Source organism: Pteropus medius, unplaced genomic scaffold (genome assembly GCF_902729225.1).
Source record: "Pteropus medius unplaced genomic scaffold, Ma_sr-lr_union100, whole genome shotgun sequence".
Taxonomy (NCBI): domain Eukaryota; kingdom Metazoa; phylum Chordata; class Mammalia; order Chiroptera; family Pteropodidae; genus Pteropus; species Pteropus medius.
Window position 1 is genome coordinate 1,314,018 of NW_024351730.1, and position 14,216 is coordinate 1,328,233.

The 14,216-nt window shown below is 36.3% G+C and overlaps 1 protein-coding gene across 20 annotated transcripts in view; it reads right to left on the reverse strand.

Annotated features, from left to right (window-relative positions):
- The window catches only part of APBB2 (amyloid beta precursor protein binding family B member 2), a 336,396-nt gene that overhangs the window by 267,265 nt on the left and 54,915 nt on the right, over positions 1–14,216 (reverse strand). For 17 of the 20 annotated variants that reach the window (XM_039845051.1, XM_039845045.1, XM_039845042.1 and 14 more), the window contains exon 2: positions 2,724–2,879. The exons of 1 other annotated variant lie outside the window; for it this stretch is intronic. The gene's annotated coding sequence lies outside the window, so the exon portion shown is untranslated. Of the gene's footprint in view, positions 1–2,723; positions 2,881–10,672; positions 10,786–14,216 lie in introns of those variants that run through there. 2 more of the 20 variants (XM_039845038.1, XM_039845052.1) reach the window with 2 other exon arrangements.

A 14,216-nucleotide genomic window follows, 5' to 3' on the forward strand; every position in this document is an offset into this window, starting at 1 on the left:
CTCTTAATATACAATCCAGCAATCACATTCCTTGGTATTTACCCAAAGGAGTTGAAAATTTATGTCCACACAAAAACCTGCACACGAATGTTTACAGCAGCTTCATTTTTAACTGCTAAAACTTAGAAGCAATCAAGATGCCCTGCAGTAGGTAAAAGGATAAATAAACTGAGGTACATCCAAACAAGAGAATATTATTCATCATTATAAAGAGCTATCAAGCCATGATAAAACATGGAAGAACTTTAAATGGATATTGCAAAGTCAAAGAAGCCAATCTCAGTGATTCCACCTATATGACACTGTGGAAAACTATGGTGACAGTAAAAAGATCAGTAGTTGCAGGAATTCAAGGAGAGGGAAGGAGAGAAGAATATTGAGAACATGAGATTGTCAGAGCAGTGAAAGTATTGTGTGTGATACTGTAATGGTAGATACATATCATTAAATATTAGTGAAAGCCCATAAAATGTACAACACAAAGAATTAATCTAATGTAGACTATGGACTTTAATTAATAATTGATATTGATACTGGCTTCACAATTTTAACGAATGCACCAAACTAATGCAAGATATTAATAATAGGGAAAACGGGGGTGGGGGGTTGGGAGGTATATATACAAATAGGTATATATATAGGTATACAAACTCTAAACTTTCTGCTCAATTTTTCTATAACCTGAAACTGCCCTTCCCCAAATAAAGTTTATTAATTTTTTTAAAAAGCAGTATCAATTATAAAAAATAATAATAATAAAGTCTAACATTAAGAAGAAGAAATAAATTTTTAAAATTCACGACACACTTAGAATTCTGCTTAGAACAGAAAGCCAATAGAGGTTTTGGGAGAAAAGCAGCTGTTACTTTGTGCTGTCAAAATAAACTCTGGACAGCTCTCTGATAACCACTCATTTGGGTGCTCCTGAACAACTATGTTTGCAGTAAATACCAAGATTCAATACTATGAAGCTCTGAAATTATCTTCCTTATCTCCAATTTCTTTTAAATATAGACTCTGGAAAGCCTCCCTTTCTTTCTGACTCAAAAAGCAAGTAATTGAATCAAATATATTTTTTTAAGTGTTCCCGAAGACTAAATCCTATTTCTCCTTTGTTAAATAACAGCTACAGCTCTCTGCTAGTCTCTCCAGCAAGCAGCAGTGCTCATAATGCCATGTCTTCTCCTCCCACAGAATTTAGTTCTTTCTTCTAGTGATACATTTTTCACACTTACATTTGTCAGCTGGCTGAATATTGATCTGACCTATCCCCTGTGAGCTCCTGAAGACAGGGACTGTGTCACAGTCGTTTCATCCTAAGACCTCAACCTAAAAAGCATAACTAATCAAAATGTTTGTACATGTTAAGTGATGGACATGTTACTCAAACTAACTAGCTAACCTGCCAGGAAAGTGAAACCGGAGTTGCCAGCTTTAGGTGCTGCAAAATCCAGGACATGTGTGTGTGTGTCTGTGAGTGTGTGTGTCTCTTTGTGTGTCTCTGTGTGTGTGTGTCTGTGTATGTGTGCACGCCCCTTCCTCCCTCCCCATCTCATTTCCTTCATCTCCCTGCTCTGATTTCCTCCGTGTTACTTCATTCTCAGAAAGTCTTTCCCTAAGTGGTAGCAAAGAGAGTCACCAGCAGCTCCAGCTTAACAAATCTACAAAAAGAAAAAACTTCTTTGCAAATAGTGAAAATATTGAGGCTCCTCCATAAACTGATCCTTGTGACGTGACCCTGTCTAGCCAAGCTTATATCACATGCCCATAACACAGCGAGGTCACCTCCTCTAACTACATAGCCTAAAAACAAAGAAAGGGTGATTGACTGCCCAGGGAAAATCTGGGTCATTTGTTGAAAGAAGTATGAAAAGGATGTGGGGTAGGCAGAGTCGACATTTACTACTTCACAGGTTCTCAAGACTGCTGACCCGCTCTCCTCTTTGTATTATGTATAATGTCGAGTTACCCACTGAATATCCAATACAAAATGTTTGTAGTGCCTGTCCCTGTACAATATACTTTTTCAAAATGAATTATTTTCCACCTTATTGCCACACATGAGGTTGTTTATACAGTTTCATTTCCCCTGGTCCACAGTAAGACTATTTTGCACTTATTTATATTCCTATTATTTTCAGGACATGCCAAAAGCACCCTGCTGAAACCAAATGTGTTGCTAGCTTTTGTTTGGGGGTAGATAAAAGAAAAACTTGCCATGCAAAGGAGCACAAAATATCCCCTAGCCTCCCCACCTCATCCTCCACCTCCACCCCCAAAAAATGTCAGGTTTCCACGGTCCACACTTCACAGTCTGAAAACACAAACGAGAGCAAGTCCCTGAAAGTACCAATGCCAGTTTGTGCTTTCTCAGACACTGCTTTTTCTCCAGAATAAAACCAATACCATCAAGGTTGCTGTGAGTCGCCTCTTGTTGTGGCTTCATATACATTTGTGATTGAGATCTTCTTCCTCTCTTCTCCAAGAAGAGAAGAGTGTGGGACAGAGGAAAGGAAGACGGGAGAGAAAAAGAGGAAGACAACAACACACTGTACACAGAAGTTTGTTAGGCTATATCTGCCATTTATATGATGCTAGGACTCTCTCGTACAACTGAAATGATTATTTGGGATTGTCTCAAAAATACTTTATGGAATAAACAAAGCAACTTTTTCCTTTTGAAGCCAATTCACTTTATCCAGCCTCTCTTATCTTATACCAACCTGATTTTGCTTAAGTTATGGTCTGTCTCAGGCTTTCACAGCAGCTTTCTTTTATGGATTTTCCATCCAGCAAATGTTTCTGTTCCACGGCTGGGCAGATCCGACCACAGCATGCTTGGCTACGGATCACTGCAGCTCACCCACAGCAGCTCTAACCTGGAGGGGGCAAAGGCCAGAAGCCATTATAGGGATTCAGCTTCACAAACTCTCTCTCTCTCTCTCTCTCTCAAGAGTGTATGTTTGGTAGAATGACTCTAAACATCTCTCATATATTTAAAATCATTAATGAACAGAAACAATAGCTTATAAGGTATCTTAAAGACAAGGCTGGGCTATTCTGAGGGTAGGATTGAAGTATTTAATCATTATTGAAAAGGTTTGGCCAAACAATTATGCTCTGTTTGTGGAAAATTTAAAAGCCAGATGTTTTAATTAACCACAGAAAACACAAGCTACAACTAAAATTTCATGAACACACTGATCTGCCCTGTGGAAAACCACAGGAATGTTCTGGCAAGGCTCAGTCTGAATTCTTGGGACACAGAGGGCTGGAACCATTCCCCTTAGGAACTTGAACAGAAAATTAACTTGCTCAATATGTTTTTTAAAAAGTAAAATGAAACCCAGATTTAATCTCAATCAAATATAAAAAACATTTCAGGACTTCAAAGGGTACCACCAAAAGACACATAAGGAAAAGGTCATAAAAAATTCCAATGTGATTCAGAATTTAGAATGTATTTCCAAGGCAAAGTGAATGATGCAACAGAAATATGTATAGGCTAAATCATCCAAAAGAAAACTAATCATTTTTCATTTCATAATAAAGGAAAATGATATATGAAACCAATATTCAACACATCAATCATAAATATCATCAAAAGTATAATATATTTGAGCAAAAGGAATCTCTTAAATATCCTACTTCATGCCAAACCTGTGGCCTGGCTCACAGTAGCTATCATGTTTCAACTTGAAGAATCATGGCATCCAGAGACAGTGTTAAAGCAATGTATGGTCATTAATGTTGCACCTAGCAATATTGGCAGAAATGTAAAATGAGAGAATCTTATAAAAGCAATTAGTGAACAATTAAGAGCTAACAGACTAGGAAGTCTTCATCTGTTAGTTACAGTGATAACTATGACAACATCAATACATGCTAAATATTGAAATCATATTCAAGAGAGAACAGGACAAATGTTATTTTCAGATACTGGGTCCATAATTCTATTTCTTAAGTCAAAACAGACCCTGTCACAAGTGTGCCAACCATAATATTACATTTATCCTCTACCTTCATTTGGAAACTAAGTCCCAAAAATCATCTCAAAAGGAACACAGCAGGGAAAAAAAAGCAAGATACCAAGTTATACATGTATGGTATAATCCCAGTTTTGTTCTACAAACTGAGTGTGTATAATCTAAAGGCACAAAAGTATGAACAATAACTCTTTCTGGGTCATGGAATTAGAGGATATTTGTATTTCCTTCTTGGTGTTTCCAAATTTTCTACAATTAATATGTATTGCTTGTAGTATTAGAATATTTTTAAATAAGGTTTTTATTAAATAGTATGGGAATACAAATCAGAAATGGGATATGATACTATATTAGCCTGATCTGTGGGCTTCCTCTGATCCGAACAATAAGAGCTAATAAATTAAGAAGTTTTTGTTTATCTGAGCTCAGTAATTCTTAATTTAGAAGTTCAAAACCCAAGTGTCCAATAACACTTCCAAGGCTAACAACAGTACTTTCCTAGAAGTAAGAAAACCTTTTTCTTATTCTGCTAACTTGCCATAAAGAGACAAGAAGACCACGGTTATTTCCCTCCCTAACTAACATGCCCAAACTTCTCTATTGCTGGCCATGCCATATAAATGTCGTTTAATTAGAAAGTGCCTCCTTGGTGTTACCTACAACTTCACGGGAGTACAGCCTTCAGTAAACATTGGTATACCCCACTTTCTGCGACTCAGCATCTCAGAAAACATAAAACACAATGGTGGAATCTTAGCACTGGGAGACTTAAAAATCCAGCATTCCAAGAAGCCCAAGCCCACCCCCATCCCCAGACACTGATGCTGAGAGAAGTCAAATATTTTTCCAGAGGCCACACAGCCAGCAGAGCAAGGATGACAGTCCAGATCACCTGCTTCCACTTTGACCAAGTGCTCTTTCAAACACCACAACATCTCAACACGCACTCTTTGAAATACGAGTTTGTATGAACTATCCTCATATGTTAAATTCATATCAGCAAAACCTGCAAAACAAGACAGAAATTTGTTCCACCAAAAATGAAATGCATGCAGGAAAAAGGCCAAGACTCAACTACAGGCTAAAAAAGACCGCCCAGGACACATTCAGTAGGAGAAACAACGGGGGCAGTGTGCTCGGGCAGCAGGTGTCCCGAACAGAAACTGCCTATCACGCTGAAAGCTTTCTGGTCCTAGGAGTTGCTCCATTGATAACAGTACATTCCCACTGCTCAAAGCAGGACAAAAGATTTTTGACAAGATAATACTATACTTGCACCAAGCCACCTGTAAGAGATAAGTAGGATGCACACTCAGCCCAGTGTTGGAAATAAGTGATTTACTGGCATCAAGTCCTGGTCTCTTCCTTCCAAAAGGGCCCAAGTTTTAGGTGAGAGACATTATGATTTCAAAAATTAAGAAAACAAGTCACTAAGAACTAAACCAAAATAATCCAAATGCTTCATATCTTATATCTGATGTGACCTTACAGAGTGAGCAGGATTTTTCTTTCTTCTAAATGATTTATTAGAAATATTACTCACCTCCACTTCTTTCTTTGTATTTACATACACTGTCCATGCCACACCAATCAGAAAACTAAGAGTCTCACAAAATGTGAACAGCCTGAAAACAAGAGAAAAGGACAGATGGCAATGACAAACTCAGAAACGCTCCCTGAAAAGCCTTTATTGAGCTCACTTATCGTCACCCTTTCCCTACTGTGCAACAGAACAACAAAGGCATGAACTGTGAAGCTACTAATAAAAAAAGCTGCATCGAGGGGTGATGTGATCTTGCTTTATAAGAGCCAGAACAAACACAATGGCTCATCTGAGAAGTCAGGCACCCGATGAGAAAATAAAATGTTTTTTTTTTCCACCCCAAACTACTCCTCAAGTCCGTATATATTCCCATGGCTTGATCCTCAAGGAAAGACCATTAACAGCAGTTTATTCCCATCTATGCCTCAGTTCTAATACTAAAGGTCAATGTCTACCATGGGCACAAGGAATTAGATTCTTGTTGCTATTTCATGATGAAATCAAAGCTTTGTGGTGAGCACTGTTCAAGTAACTCTTTAAAGTCATTTGTAAGGTAATGGCAGCAAGTTTAAAACTAGCAGTCTGGGAGAATGAACCCTGACCTACTAATCGAATTGGGTACAATCCTGCTGAAGTCACCAAATTATCTTTCTCAATAGAGACTAAAAAGAAATTCAACTTAGATCAGATTCATAGATTTTAATATCCTGTCTTATTTGGAACCTTGGATGTGTGTTGATTGATTTTTGCCCTTGGCAAAATGTATGCCCAGATATTGCCACCATATGAGAATCTTAAATGTTTGGCCAGCATTTTATTTTTTCTATTCTAATGTCACAGCAAGGTTTCTCTGTCTTAAGCCTGATTCCAGAAATATCTGCCAAGCCAATTTGACACCTCTAAAATTTCTATCCCAAAATGACCAGGAGGACCAGCAAAAATATGTTTAAGAACGTTCCTCTCACAGCTTTGGAAACTTGATTTTAAAAACTTAGATTCACAGTATCAACAAATTTACATCTTAAAATGTTTGGGAGAATATAAATTCTATGAAATAATGATGGCTAGTCTCCTTCCCCACCCCCACCAAAAAAATCTACCATAGCTACCCATCACAGGCAACTGAAAAGAATAACACAAACTGGCACCCAACAAAGTTTGTGGCTGATGAAGGAAGACATTATGGCAGTTAGGAAAAGGTTTCACATAGCAACTTCCCTCTTATACTCTCAAGTAAAGAGAATTTTAACTGGGTGTGGGGGATGGGGGGCAGATAAATTTATGCTTATCAATGTTTTAAAGACTGTTCTGGAAAGAACAAGGGATGAAGAAATTAGCATATTTAGAAGTTATAGTCCCAGCCCTGCTACTTATGACCCAATGCTTTCTGGAACAACTAACGTATTCTCTTTAACCTTTGTTCCATTATTTGCAAAACTGAGATGATACTATGAGCCAAGTTAAGGAACTATTAACCAATGAAACCAAATATAAAAGCAGTATAGATATTTTTAAGGCACTGTAGATACAACCATAAGGACCTAGGTTAAGGGATGCGGTGTAATTTTTAAGAAGCACAGGGTGCTATGGAACCATATAGGAAGCCTTTAATTTGAATACCTGACAAACATCAGGTATTGTTACTTTTACGAGCCCTTGAAGAAGTTTCTTAGTAAAAAGTAATATATATAGTTTTTAGCTTTGGTTGTCTAATTGTTAGCTTATTCATTTAGTACAGTATTTAAAAATCTTTTAATAATATTTTTATAATTAAAATTATTGAGGTGACATTGGTTAATAAAATCAAAATAGTTTCAAGTGTACAATTCAGCAATATGTCATGTTCACTACTCAAAGTTAATTTCCTTCCATCACCAAATATTTGACCCCTTGTACCTCTATCTACCTTCCCCTTCCCCCTTCCCTCTGGTAATCACTAATCCACTATCTGTGTCCATGGGTCTCTGTCATATTTGTTTGTTGCTTTCAGTTTTATATCCGACATATGAGTGAAATCAAATGGTTTTCAAATTTTTCTGATTTATTTGGCTTAGCAAAATTGTCTCAAGATCCAACCATGTTGTTGTAAATAGCAGTATTTCATCTTTTGTTATGGTTGAGTAATGTTCCATTGTATATATGTGCCACATCTTCTTTATCTATTTATCTATCTTAGGATAGTTCGGTTGCTTCCATGTCCTGGCCACTATGAATAATGCTACTATAAACATCAGTGTGCATATATCTTTGTGGATAAATGTTTTCAGTTTTTTGGGTAAATACCCAGAAGAGGGATTGTTGGGTCATGTGATAATACTATTCTTAGTTTTTTGAGGAACATCTGTACTATTTCCCGTAGTGGCTGTACCAATTTCCATTCCCACTAGCAGAGTATGAGGGTTCCTTTTTTCCCCCACAACCTCTCCAACACTTATTACTTGTCCTGTTGTTGATAGCCATTCTAACAGGTGTGAGGTTGTATCTCATTGTGGTTTTGATTTGCATTTCCCTAAAAGCTAGTGAAGTTCAGCATCCTTTCATATGTCTGTTGGCCATCTGTATGTCTTCTTGGAAGAAGTGTCTGTTTAGGTCCTCTGCCCATTTTTTAATTGTTTTGTTGTTGTTGTTGTTGTTGTTGTTGTTGTTTTATTGTTAGTACAGCTTTCGCTGTACACTCGCTATGTGTCAGGAACCATTCTAGGAGCTGGGGATTTAGCACTGAGCAAAATCCCTGCCCTAACGAAACTGACATTTCAGTCATTCTTCATCCATGTGAAATGTAAAATACATGAACTAAATAGATTTAAGCAGCAAGGCTACTTCTGCTGCAATACAAAGGTTTTTTGTTTTTTTGTTTTTTGTTAACCAAAATATCCACACACGAAAGTTAAAAGGAATATTCTAATGGATCTAAACATAGAAAATATTTCGTTCTTAATCTCTAGGCCATATTTTACAATATACCAAATAAAACTGCCATCATATAAAAACTGCTCTTAAATTTGAAGCATTATGATTTGTGTATGTGTTGGCAAGGAATAGAATACTCCTCCCATACTGTTCTCTCCTCCCATACCCCAAGGAAAAAGAACACATGCTGGAATCTAGCCAATAACAACCACAGTTTTAACAAGGGGAATATCAGTTATTTTAGAAGCATTTCCTGTAATCATTTTTTTAAGGATAAAAAAAGTTGAATTATTTATTTTAGAAACTAAACTGAAGTTCAATTTTAACATGCCAAATGTCTGCCTTAGCAAAGTCTCTTTTAAAATATTTTTATTTAAGGGGAAAAAAAAAGGCCTCAGAACCAGGCTGTCCGAAGCAGAGTCAACCTGACTATCTAAAAGTTCAATATGGAATGGAGGGGAAGGGAAAGAGGAATGGGGAGAGAAAGAGAAAAGAAGGTATAGGAGTGAAGACCCACAGTTATCAGGATTAATAACCTAGAAGTTTACATACTCGATAAATATTAAGGGCCAATGTTCAGAATACTGTATAGCAAGGAAGCAAGTAAATATCTACGTAAAACTGACCAAATGCTACTCAACTCCAGAGCAAGGGTTCCCAAACCTGGGGTGCCCTCAAAAAAATGTAAAGTTCAAAGCCCAAGTACTCCGAATACTAGGTCTGGGATAGGATCTGGCAATCTTTATTTTGTTAACTGTCCACAAATGATGCTGATGCACAGACATGGTTAGATATAAATTTCCAATTTATTATTGGGAATAAATAGTTTTATTGTATTTCCTTTTTTAAAAAATACCAGAATACTTATAATAATGGGTAATTGTTTTTGCTAAGGGCTTTTCATTAATTCTCATGTCCATTCTAAAATAGGAACTATTGTTATGCCTATTTTTTTAATTTATGTTTTACTATGGTGACACTGGTTAATGAAATCCAGTAAGTTTCAGATGTACAATTCAACAGTAAAGCATATATATACACTGCATTGTGTGTTCACCACCCATAGTTAGATTTTTTTTTCAAATTTTAAATGTATTATTTATTTGTTTGTTTATTATGGTGACACTGGTTAACAAAATCCAATACGTTTCAGCTGTACACTTTAACAGTAAGGCATATATGTTTACACTGTGTGTTCACCTCCCATAGTTAGATTTCTTTCTGTTACCACATATTTGATCCCCTTTACCCTGTCTACCTCTCCCTTCTTCCCTCCCCACTAAACTCTGGTAACCACTAGTCTATTGTCCATGACCATAAGTCTTTGTTTGTTTGTCCTGTTCATTTGTTACTTTTAGGTTTATATCCCACATATAAGTGATATCATGTGATTTTCAACTTATTCTGTCTGGCTTATTTCGCTTAGCATGATTATCTCGAGGTCAATCCATGTTGTCGCAAATGGCAGTATTTCATCTCTTCTTATGGCTGAGTAATATTCCATTGTATATATGTACCACATATTATGCCTATTTTTAAATGGAAAAACTTGAGGCATGAAGAAGTCAAATAACTTGACTGATGTTACATAGCTTTTAAACCAAGGACCTGGGATTTTAACCCAAGTCTTATCTGCCCCATAGTTTCTTAGCACTCTGATCTGGTGAACTTTAGCAAGCTAAGTCTCTTTTCCACTCTCTAGTCTAAGGATGTCATATGACTACTTCTTTTAATACATCATAGTCATTAAAGTTTTTAATACAGAACTTAAATCTCAAAATTCAGCAATAAATTCTGTAATTTAAGAGAATGTTGTAAAATCCATATTAAAGTACAGCCTGTTTAGAGCACTGGGAAGGTATTTGGTCATGCTGCAGCTATTTTAATTACCTTCCATTCCAACTTAAGTCAGCAAAATGTATGCTTCTGCTCTTAGGGAACATATGCTCCTTCATCAACACCAGATCTTTACCTAGAAAGAAGATGGACACAGTAAAGTCTGGCCCATTAGGAACTACCGCCAAGGGCTTCACATCTTTTCATAATGTCATGCTTTTGTTTGTGTTACTCCTTCTGCCTAGACTGCACCACCCTACTACTCTGATGTGCCAATTGTTCGTCCTTCGAGGTCCAGCCCAAATACCACCTCCTTCATGATACCTCTGTGATTTTCGATGCTTTGCCTATCACATATGGCAAGATGACACTTATTTCAGGAATACATATTCCTTACCTTGACTGTCTCTGCAACCTCCTCATCTTGTAGTCTCAGATTGCTTGAGTTCTCTTTGGTTCTTCCCCACCTCCCTGAAAGCACGTTTGCAGGCTTCCTCTTCTACATGACCACTAGAATATACATGGTGTGCGTAGTGGCTTCATCTCGACCCTCCTCATACAGCATACAAACCTTTCCAGTAACTTCAACCACGTTGCCAGGCCCAACTACCAGGGTGTTCTGATGACTCCCATCCAGCCATCTAGTAAATCACCCATTCATTTATCCAACATTTATTGGTATGTACTTTATGTCAAGTATGCATCATGCTGTCTCCAGGCCAGACCTCTCTCTCAACTACTCTAGACATCCATGCCATTGACGCTCTAACCCCATACTGCATCCATTCTAAGAGGCGTATTTCTTCACATTTTCACACAAGTAATATTGAGATGCATTTTATAAAAAAAAATGGCCTCTTAAAAATACTTGGCAATGTTTTCCTAAAAAGTTTTTACACATTCTATAACAGTGGCTTGTACTAACAACATTATCTTACAGTCAATAAACTGCAGATTATTAGTGTATTTCCTTCTCATTGTTCTATAGCAGTGCTGTCCTATATAACTTTCTTCAGTGATGGAAATGTTCCATATTTGTATTGTTCAACACAGTAACTATTAGCCACACGCACCTTGAAATGTGGCTAGTATAACAAAAGAACTGAATTTTTAATTTTATTTAATTTTAATTCATAAGATTTATCTACATGATTACCAACTTCTTTGTTCATCATTCTTTCTGGCATCTCAGTTCTTCCTAGAATCACGCTCTTCTTAAGTATATCCTTTAAGAAGTTTCTTGGTAAAATTCTGCTGTGATAAGTTTTAGTACTTTTGAAAAGTTGTATTTTGCCTTTTTCTTCAATTACAGTTTTGTTGGTATACAATTGACAGTATTTTCTTTTAGCATTTTGAAGATATTTTGCCAACTTCCATTACTGCTATTGAAAAATTAGCTGTCAGTCCATTATTCCCTTGAGAAACAACCTATCTTTTCTTTCTGGGATTCTTATGATCATCTTTTTAATTTTGATGGATTGAAATTTTCTCATCTTTAGATGTGGATCTCTTTTTATTTACCTTTCTTGGTATATGTTGTGCTTCCTTTATCTGTCCGTAAATTAATAGAGTTTAAGGAACACTGGTTATTTATATCCTTCATAAACTCTCTCTGGATTTATTAATACAGTAGATCTTCAAATATTACTTCCCTCCATTGGCTCTATTATCTTTCTGGGACTCGCAAGAGATCTCATATTTCTATATTACATTCTGGTTAATTTCTTCAAACTTTTTCCTAGTTCGTTAATTGCTTCTTCAGATGTTTCCAATCTAATTTATTAAATTTTTATTTCAACACATATTTTTTCCTTAGGTTTTGTTTTTGTTAGTTTGTTTGTTTTTTCCCAAATCTGCCCTGGTCAATATATTTAAACAAGAAACACACCTAGATTTATGGTGCCCTTGTACACATTCTTTTTCCCTTCTGTTTATTTGAGACATAATTGACATATAACATTGCATTAGTATAAGGTATATGACAGAATTTGATATATGTACTATATATTGAGAAATGATCACCAGAAAAAGTTTAGTTAACATCGATCACCTCAAATAGTTAGAATTTTTTTCTTGTGATGAGAACTTTTAAAGTCTACTCTCTTAGCAGCTTTCAGTTGTACAATATAGTACTGTTAACGACGGTCACCGAACTGAACATTATGTCCCAGAACTCATTTATCTCATAACTGGAAGTTTGTACCTTGACCACCTTCGCCCGTTTCCCCTACTCCCAAAAGCCCTGCTACTGGCAACCACCAATCTGTTCTCTGATTCCATGAGTTTAGTATTTTTTTCTTTAGATTCCACAAATAAGTGAAACCATACAGTATAGTTTTTCTCTGTCTGACTTATTTCACTTAGCATAATGTCCTCAAGGTACATCCACGTTGTTGCAAACAGCAGGATTTCCTTCTTTTTCATGACTGAATAATATATTTGGTCAATTTTTATCTCATGCTATTTGCCCTTACTTGAGATTACATATTTTTTTCTTAAAACATTTCAAATATAGTTACTTTATATTCTGTATCAGATCATTTTAATACCTAAAGTCCTCAGGGTTCCAAATCTGTTGTTTTCTATTTGTATCTGGTGACTCTTACTCCTGGTGGCTTGTTTTCTAGTAGGACTAGAGATCTGTAATTCTGAACTCACATTTGGTTGATCTTAGAAGAATCCTAAGGTCTAAGGTAGAGATGCTTTCCTCAGGAAGTATTTGTGTTTGTTTCTGCCCAAAGCCAAGAGGTACTATCTACCGGGAGCCACTTTAACTTCTTTTACAGGTCCTAGTAGAATGCAGGCTCTTCTACCATGCCACTGACCCAAGGCTTAGTCTGCAACCACAGTGGTAATATCAGCATTTGCTCTTGAGGCAACCTATCTTGCATTTGTTTACATGCAGATCTCCCAACTTTGATGGTTGGTTAATATGACTGCAGTAAAAGACTTTGGAGATGTCTTAGACCATAATCCCAAAAGTACACTAAAAAACGCTTTAACCAAAACACAATGCTTTAGTGAGGGAAGTGTGTTAGAGTACCCAGTCCACCATACTGCTAGAAACCTGTCTTGAACTAATCATATCCCCTCAAAACCGACTTTTCTTCTTTTGTTCCACATTTTGAAGGGCACCACGCACTCTCACCCAAATCTGAAACCCAATACTGCAGGTACCAGGTACTCTTCTCTTTCCTCCACCATCTCATGTGCAACCAGGCAACAAGTCCCAACTTCTTGCTTAATCAAAAGTGGGTTTACAGTTATGTTTCCGGTCAATGTGGCATCCAGCTGTATAATTTTAATTATCAAGGACAAGTAAGAAAAATAATGATGCAGAATGAAAACCAAAAATCAAGGATCCCTGCCAAAAGCAGGTGCTTTATATGAAGAAAGTTTCAAATACAGGGAAGTGGAAGGAGAACTGAGTTTCACAAGGATCTCAGAACTGTAATTCTGCCTGTCAGAACCATAATCACATTTTCAAGGAGAAGCTTAATTTTAGTCCAACAAAATTATGTCATAATAAGTTATTAATCTAAATTTTATTAGTTTTATAGTTTTGCTTGAATTTACTGTATAAATTTGGCATTGTTTTATACTTATATAAGAACTAGAAGCATAAGGAGTTTATATATAGTTTTATGTTCAGGTATATTTAAGCTATTTCATAATAAAAATATTTATGTCAGTACTGGGGATTTATGAGAAATTTTTTCCCTTAAATAAAGATGTCCATAAATCACTAATATTTAAGGCACATTGGTCTTTACATATTTTGCCACCTTTGACACATTCATCACTCTCTTCATAAATGAATAGAGAGACATGGAATATAACAACACAAGCAAGAAATAATTTACTAAACTCCAATGTCTCCCCAATTCGCCAGTTCTCCAGCTGTTTGAATTAACTCGATACTAATGAATCTTTTACGGTAG